We start from the raw sequence: 7,280 nt of genomic DNA on the forward strand, positions 1-7,280 counted from the left end.
CACAGGAAATATCAATTTCAAATGAAACTGCCCACATTTTCTCGAAAATACTTGGTCTTTTTTGAAAATAATTAACTGGTCGAGCCTTGGGTGTTACATTTATCTAAAGATGAGAAAATGTGCCTCTGGCATTTTTGTTATTTCAGCCCAAAATTATGCCTTCCAGATCATGAAAGTGCAATTTCATTTAGACTCTTTTTAAATACGGTATTTCTGATTGTTAGCATGTCTGCAGTGTATGTTTTTGTATCTTTTGCAATTAACATATTATGATGCTCCAGAAATATTTGAAAGATAGTCAGAACATTTTTTTTAAAATGCAACAAATGAGTTGAATTAAAAATAAGTGCAATAAGTCTTAAAAAGAAAAAAAACCCAATAATAAAAATTGCAAAATAGATTTGATACTTCCTAGGCAGTGTGGAATTAACAATCTGAATTATGACCTAGTGATATCATTTGTAAGCAGGTTTTTAAAAAGGGAAATGCCTTTGTTGATGATTAGCTGGACTTTCTGTGATGAATCAGCTGACCATTGGTACGGCAATCAAGCAATATGGAATAAGAGTCATTTTCTAACTTGCGTGCCGATACCCTGAATGTCACCCACTGCCAACCTACACCGTTGATTTGAACTCACTCCATCAACTATGCATTGCTGAATGTATAATATTCCTTGATGTAGATGTTCTCTTTTGGCTGTATATACTCAGAACGTTAGTCTACGGTGTCAACATTGCAAGTGAGTGCTGGGAAATTTGTTGAGATCCCACCTTACCAAACTGCTGAAATTGCATGTGCATGGATGCTGAGTGAGGACAGTAGGAGAGAAATTGTAGCCTGCCCCTTACTTCCATTCCTGTTCTTTTGAGTGTAGAACTTTATTAATTGGTGTAATTCCTTGAATAAATCCTAATTTTGATGACCGTGTCCTTTCTACTGCTCGTCATGGGATGCTAAGAACAATGATCTTGATTCTGAATGCCTTGACTCAGACAATCAGATTACCACAGAGTGCGATCATTAAGATACATCAATTTCATTTCCAAATATGATTGAATCAACAACTCACTGGAAGAAGAGTTTGCCCAAAAGCCCAATGCTAAACAATGGGAGAACTCAGTACATCAGTGCAAAAGGCTAGGGTGAAGTAGTTGCAATGATCCTCGGCCAAAAGAACCAAGTGAAAATCCATCTTGGCCTCCTCCAGAGATTGCCAGTTTTACATATGTTAGTTTTCAGCCAATTTGATTCACTCCACCTGAGATCAAGAAATGGGTGAAAGCACTGAATACCACAAAGGCTATGGGCTCTAACAATATTCCAGCAATAATACTGAAAACCTGTGATTAGATTAGATTAGATTAGATTAGATTAGATTAGATTAGATTAGATTAAATTAGATTAAATTTGCCATAGATTTGCTCCAGACTTGCCATACCCCTAGCCAAGTTGTTTCAGGATGGATATGACATCTACATGTCAATGTAGAAAATTGCTCTGGTATGTCCTGTAAACAAAGAAAAAAGGACAAATCCAACCAGGCCAAATAATGCCCCATCAGTTTACTCTGGTAAGTGGCAAATATCATAAGTGATGCACAAATATCAGGCAATTACCAACAGGAGAGCTTGTAACCATTGCCCTTGATATTCAATGACATTACCATCACGGAATCTCCTACTATCAACATCCTGGGGAATACCATTGACCAGAAACTTAACTGCTTATCAATTTAAATACTGTGCCTGCAAAAACAGGAAAAGGGTAGGCATCCTGCAGCAACCATCTCACACTCCTGTCTCCTCAAAACCTGCCCACCAACGAAAAGGCACAAGTCACATGTGTAATGGAATACTTGCCACTTGCCTGGATGAGTGTAGCTCCAACAACATTCAAGAAGCTTGACACCATTCAGGGCAAAGCAGCTAACTGATTAGCGCTACTTCAACATACATTCACTCCCTAAACTACGAACAAACAGTAAAAGCAGTGTGGACCATCTACAAGATGCACTTCAGAAATTCACCAAGGGTCCTTAGGCATCGACTTCCAAACCCATGAATGCAATCATCTAGATGGACAAGGCCAACAGGTAAATGAGAACGCAGCCATATGCAAGTTCCCTCTAAGCCATTCACTATCCTGATTTGGAAATATATCACTGTACCTACAGTGTCACTGAATCAAAGTCTTGAAACTTTGTCTCAATAGCACTATGGATATACCTACATGAAATGGATTGTGATGGTTCAGGAAAGCTGCGATGATCTTCTTCTCAAGAGAAATTGGAGCGGGACAATGAATACTGGCTCAGCAAGTGAAGCGCACATTATCTGAATGAGTAAAAACCAAGTTTTTATGTAATATACATAACTCCTTGGATAACCTACATAATTACATGATAGTGAAATTAATAAACTTGAACTTGACATCAATGTTTTACAGTTTGAACTATTGTAGCTCATTAGTTTAGAGTTAAAATTAGTTATAAGGTTTAGCTAGTTTACGTGTTTGGATAATATTTAAAAATCATTCAAACATTAAAGCCTCTTGCATTTGTACTGTTACTTGTAAAACCTCCAACCTACGTATTATTTCTGCATATGTTTGCTTTCCCTTAATGTTAACTTTTTTAATGACAAAGTTTATGCGTATGGTACTGGCGTCAGTACTTATCTCTCTCCAAATAAAAGTAGATAGCATCGTATAAACTGATATATCGGTTCCACTTATGCTGCCGCTTTAACACCTTTTGTTTTATAAAACAAACTTTTGATTTTTGATGTGTGAACTTGACTCAAGTCTTCAAGAAATGTATGTTAGCTCATGTTATCACTCATTACTGATGGAAGTAAAATTATGTTTACATATTGTGAACATTTGATATAAAGCCAGTTGGTAGAATAAGTTCAGTCTTTCTGTAAAAATGTATGTGTACTTCCAGGAGAAAGTGAGGACTGCAGATGCTGTTGAAGGGCCTATGCCCGAAATGTTGATTCTCCTGCTCCTCTGATGCTGTCTGACCTGCTATTCTTTTCCAATGCCACACTCTTGATTATGTGTATTTCCAGTAGAAAATTTGGAGGCACTGATGTAGTGCTCAGCATTCTGTGACTGTTGAACATAAAGCAAAAATGCAGTTTAAAATGCTTTAGTATCTTGTAGTTATTCTGATCAAAATCTATTGCAGGAAGAAACATATCTTTGTTATGTGTACATTTTTTGGATTGGTTGCCTGAAAAGCATGTTTTAAAATAGATCTATGGGTGGTGCTCAATTATGCTGAAATTTTCACATTTATGACCCTTTGTCTTCATTTGTGCTCAGCTTCAAATGATAGTTGTGTTATTGTTTTGCTTCATCCCTTGACCAGATTCGTTGCTATCACATTTATTCTGCTCATGCTTGAAGGTTCCTGCCATTTGTATTCCCTATGATGCCTTTACAAAAGATGAAATATATACATTAATCACATATGTCTGCATAAAGGCTATCAATATTTCAATAACAACATTAAATGGCTATTCAAAATTTCATCACTTCTTAACACATGATTTTCAATGCCTTCTGTTGAATATGTAACATATTCCAACGATGTTGTGCCTGCAAAATATGTTCATCACTCACTGACAAAATATTAGAAAATATCGTAGAAAACAGTAAGCACCAATTAATTTGCAGCCAAAATGTAAAGATTGCAAGTATCAATTAAGGACACACTTGTTTAAAATTAATAAAGTGATGTTGAAGATTTGCATTTAATTTTTAAAAGTTGCATAATCGTAACTGCCTTTGAACTGAACAGTTTCCGTTTATATAAACAGTTTCCGTTTATTTCCTAAAAGTCTACCTTTTTTTGCTCAGGCATTAGGTGGATAATAATGAGTCATTTTTGTTTCAGACTAAGATGTTTTAACCATTTTTTTCCAATCAGCATTTTGATAGATGTTATTACACACCTGGAGCAGGCGGGACTTGCACCCAGGCCTCCTGGTCCAGGAGTATGGACAGTACCACTATGCCACAAGAGGGCCTCTAGTAAATTCAGATCTCAACATAATTTTAATGTTTTGAATGAGGCTAAACTGCCCTGTCAGTACAATTTAGATTAATTCTTCTTAATTACTTTAATCTGCTTAATATTGTAGCATTTTGTGAAAATAGTCATATACCTGGGTGTGCTTTAAATTTTAAAAATTAACTTAAGTAGTAAATTGACTGTGATTATTTGAGTTTTAGGTGGAGAATATGCGGATGTGGAAAATTACATAATAGGAAGATAAAAAGTTAAAATAATAACTGTAAATATCTGAAAATCTGAGAATTAAATAAAACATTGAAATGCAGAGTAAGTGTACAAACATATGAATTAGAAGTAGAAATATTCCATTCAGTCTCTCGTGCCTGCTCGACCATTCAACAAGGTAATGGTTTATTTATTTGCTTTATGAATTCCATTTTCCCATCCACCTCTAGATACCTTTTAATTCCCTTGCCAAAAGGAATTAATATAATTCTACCTTAAGAATAAGACCATGCCTTCACAACTTCTAAGGCAGGGAGGTCCAAGGTCTCTCAAACTCTTGAGAGGGTTAACAAAAAACCCTCATCACTTGCTTAAAAGAGCAACATCTCATTTTAACATATTGTCTGCTTGTCCTGGACTTGTCTACAAGATTTCACATTCTTTCCATGTCTATCTTGTCAAGACCATTTGGGATTTTATAAACCTGAATTAAATCATCCCTTGCTGTTCTGAACTCTAGTGGAAACAAACTGTCCAAATGTTCCACTTAAGAATACCATTCATTTCAGTATCAATCTAGTGAACTTCCTTTCATAACTTTACATCCCTCCTTAAATAAGGAGACCAAAATTATATATAATATTTGAGATGTGGTCTTACCAATGCCATGTATAACTAAGGCAGAACCTTCTCTTATTTATGTTCAATTCCTTTTGTATTAAAAATTAACATCTATTAGCTTTCCTGATTTATGTAGTGCACTTGCATGGTAACCTCTGGTGACTCATATACCAGAGTACCTAGATCACTGTGAACATTACAATTCTGTAGTCAGTTGCATTTAATTTTTTTCCAAAGTGAACAACTTCACATTTTCTTTCATTAAACTCCCTCTGCCAGATTTTCGCCCACTTACCCTCAACCTATCCATATCAGTCTGCGTCCTTGTTAGGTCATGTTCACAAGGTACTTTCTTACCTATCTTTGTGACATCTATAAATTTAGCAACCGTGACTTGAATCCCCTCATCTAAGTCAGTGATATAAGTTGTAAAACAGCGGGGGCCTAGTGTAGACAATTGGCTACATTGCTGGCAATTTTAACTTGACCCATTTATACATGTTCTCTGTTTTCTGCCTGCCAGCCAATCTCCTATTCATGCTGTTATGTTGCCTGCATAACATGAACTCCTACTTTGTGCATAACCTTTTACATAGAACCTTGTCAAATGCCTTTTGACAATCAAAGTGGTGTACATCAAATGGGCTTCTTTTCATTTACAACACGTCGCTCATTCAAGGAATTACAATAAATTAGTTAAACATAATTTTGCTTTCATAAAACTACCCTGGGTCTTTCTGATTACTTTGAGTTCTTTAAAGTGTCTAGTTATAACCTCCTTAATGGTCAATGCTAACAGTTTTCCCATGACAGATGTTAAACCAACTGGCTTATAGTTTCTCGTTTTCTGCCTCAGTTCCAGGGGTTATATTAGCTATTTTCCACTAAAATGGAACCTCTCCAGAATCCAAATAATTCTGAAAAGTTAACACCAATGCATCTGCTGTCTCATTGGAAACCTATTTTAAGACTTCCATTAGGAACTGGAGACATTTAAATCTTTAGCTTCATCAATTTCTTTAGTACCACTTCCTTTGTAATTATAATTTCACCAATTTCTCTTACCTTACACCCCCAGTTTTACAAGTATGACTGGGTTGGTTTTTGTATTCTCTCTCATGAAGACAGAAGCAAAGCATTTATTAATTACTTGTGTTTTTTTAATTATCCACTAATAACTCTCATTCCTAACCCCCACCTCCCCCACCCCCACCCACAGGCTTAACATTCACTTTACATTTATTATCATTTTTAGGAAACTATAGAAACTCTTGCTGTCTGCTTTACTTTCTAGCTCAATTCCTTTCTTGTGTTAAGTTATTAGTGCTGATTATCTTAGTCATTGTCTGTCTTTCTTTGTATTCTGACCAGTTATCTAATCTGCCACGCTAAGCTTGATACTCAAGCTCTTTAGTTAACCACAGATGATGAATCTTTCCTTGGAATTTTTCTTCAAGTTAGGAATATAATTACAGAGTATTTTGAAATGTCCCTTATGTGTCTGCCACTACTTCTATCCGCTAGCCAAATATCCTAGTTCTCTTCAGGTAGCTCAGCTGTCATGCCTGCTTAGAAACCTTTCTAAATTTTAAAATACCAGTCTTAGACCCACTTTTCTTGCTTTTAAGCTAAATGTAAATTTCAATTATATTGTGATCACTGCTACTCAGAAATGCCTTTCCTGAGGTCATTAGTTAATCACATCACAACACATCATAATAAGTCTGGTATAGTCTACTCTCTGGTCAGTTCAAGAACATGCTGTTCTAAGAAACTATTTCAGATGCAATCTGTGAATGCCTCATCAAGACGACTGTGACCAATTTGATTTTTCCAGTTTGTTGTGGTTCTGTTCGCCGAGCTGGAAATTTTTGTTGCAAACGTTTCGTTCCCTGCCTAGGTGACATCCTCAGTGCTTGGGAGCCTCCTGTGAAGCGCTTCTGTGGTGTTTCCTCCGGCATTTATAGTGGCCTGTCCCTGCCGCTTCCGGCTGTCAGTTTCAGCTGTCCGCTGTAGTGGCCGGTATATTGGGTCCAGGTCAATGTGTTTGTTGATAGAGTTTGTGGATGAGTGCCATTCTTCTAGGAATTTCCTGGCTGTTCTTTGTTTAGCTTGCCCTATAATGGTAGTGTTGTCCCAGTCGAATTCATGTTGCTTGTCGTCTGTGTGTGTGGCTACTAAGGATAGCTGGTCGTGGCGTTTCGTGGCTAGTTGATGTTCATGGATGCGGATCGTTAGCTGTCTTCCTGTTTGTCCTATATAGGACTGCACAAAACACTATATATTTGACTGGGACAACACTACCATTATAGGGCAAGCCAAACAAAGAACAGCCAGGGAATTCCTAGAAGCATGGCACTAATCCACAAACTCCATCAACAAACACATCGACCTGGACCCAATACACCGG

This window comes from Chiloscyllium plagiosum, chromosome 18, assembly GCF_004010195.1.
Source record: "Chiloscyllium plagiosum isolate BGI_BamShark_2017 chromosome 18, ASM401019v2, whole genome shotgun sequence".
NCBI lineage: Eukaryota > Metazoa > Chordata > Chondrichthyes > Orectolobiformes > Hemiscylliidae > Chiloscyllium > Chiloscyllium plagiosum.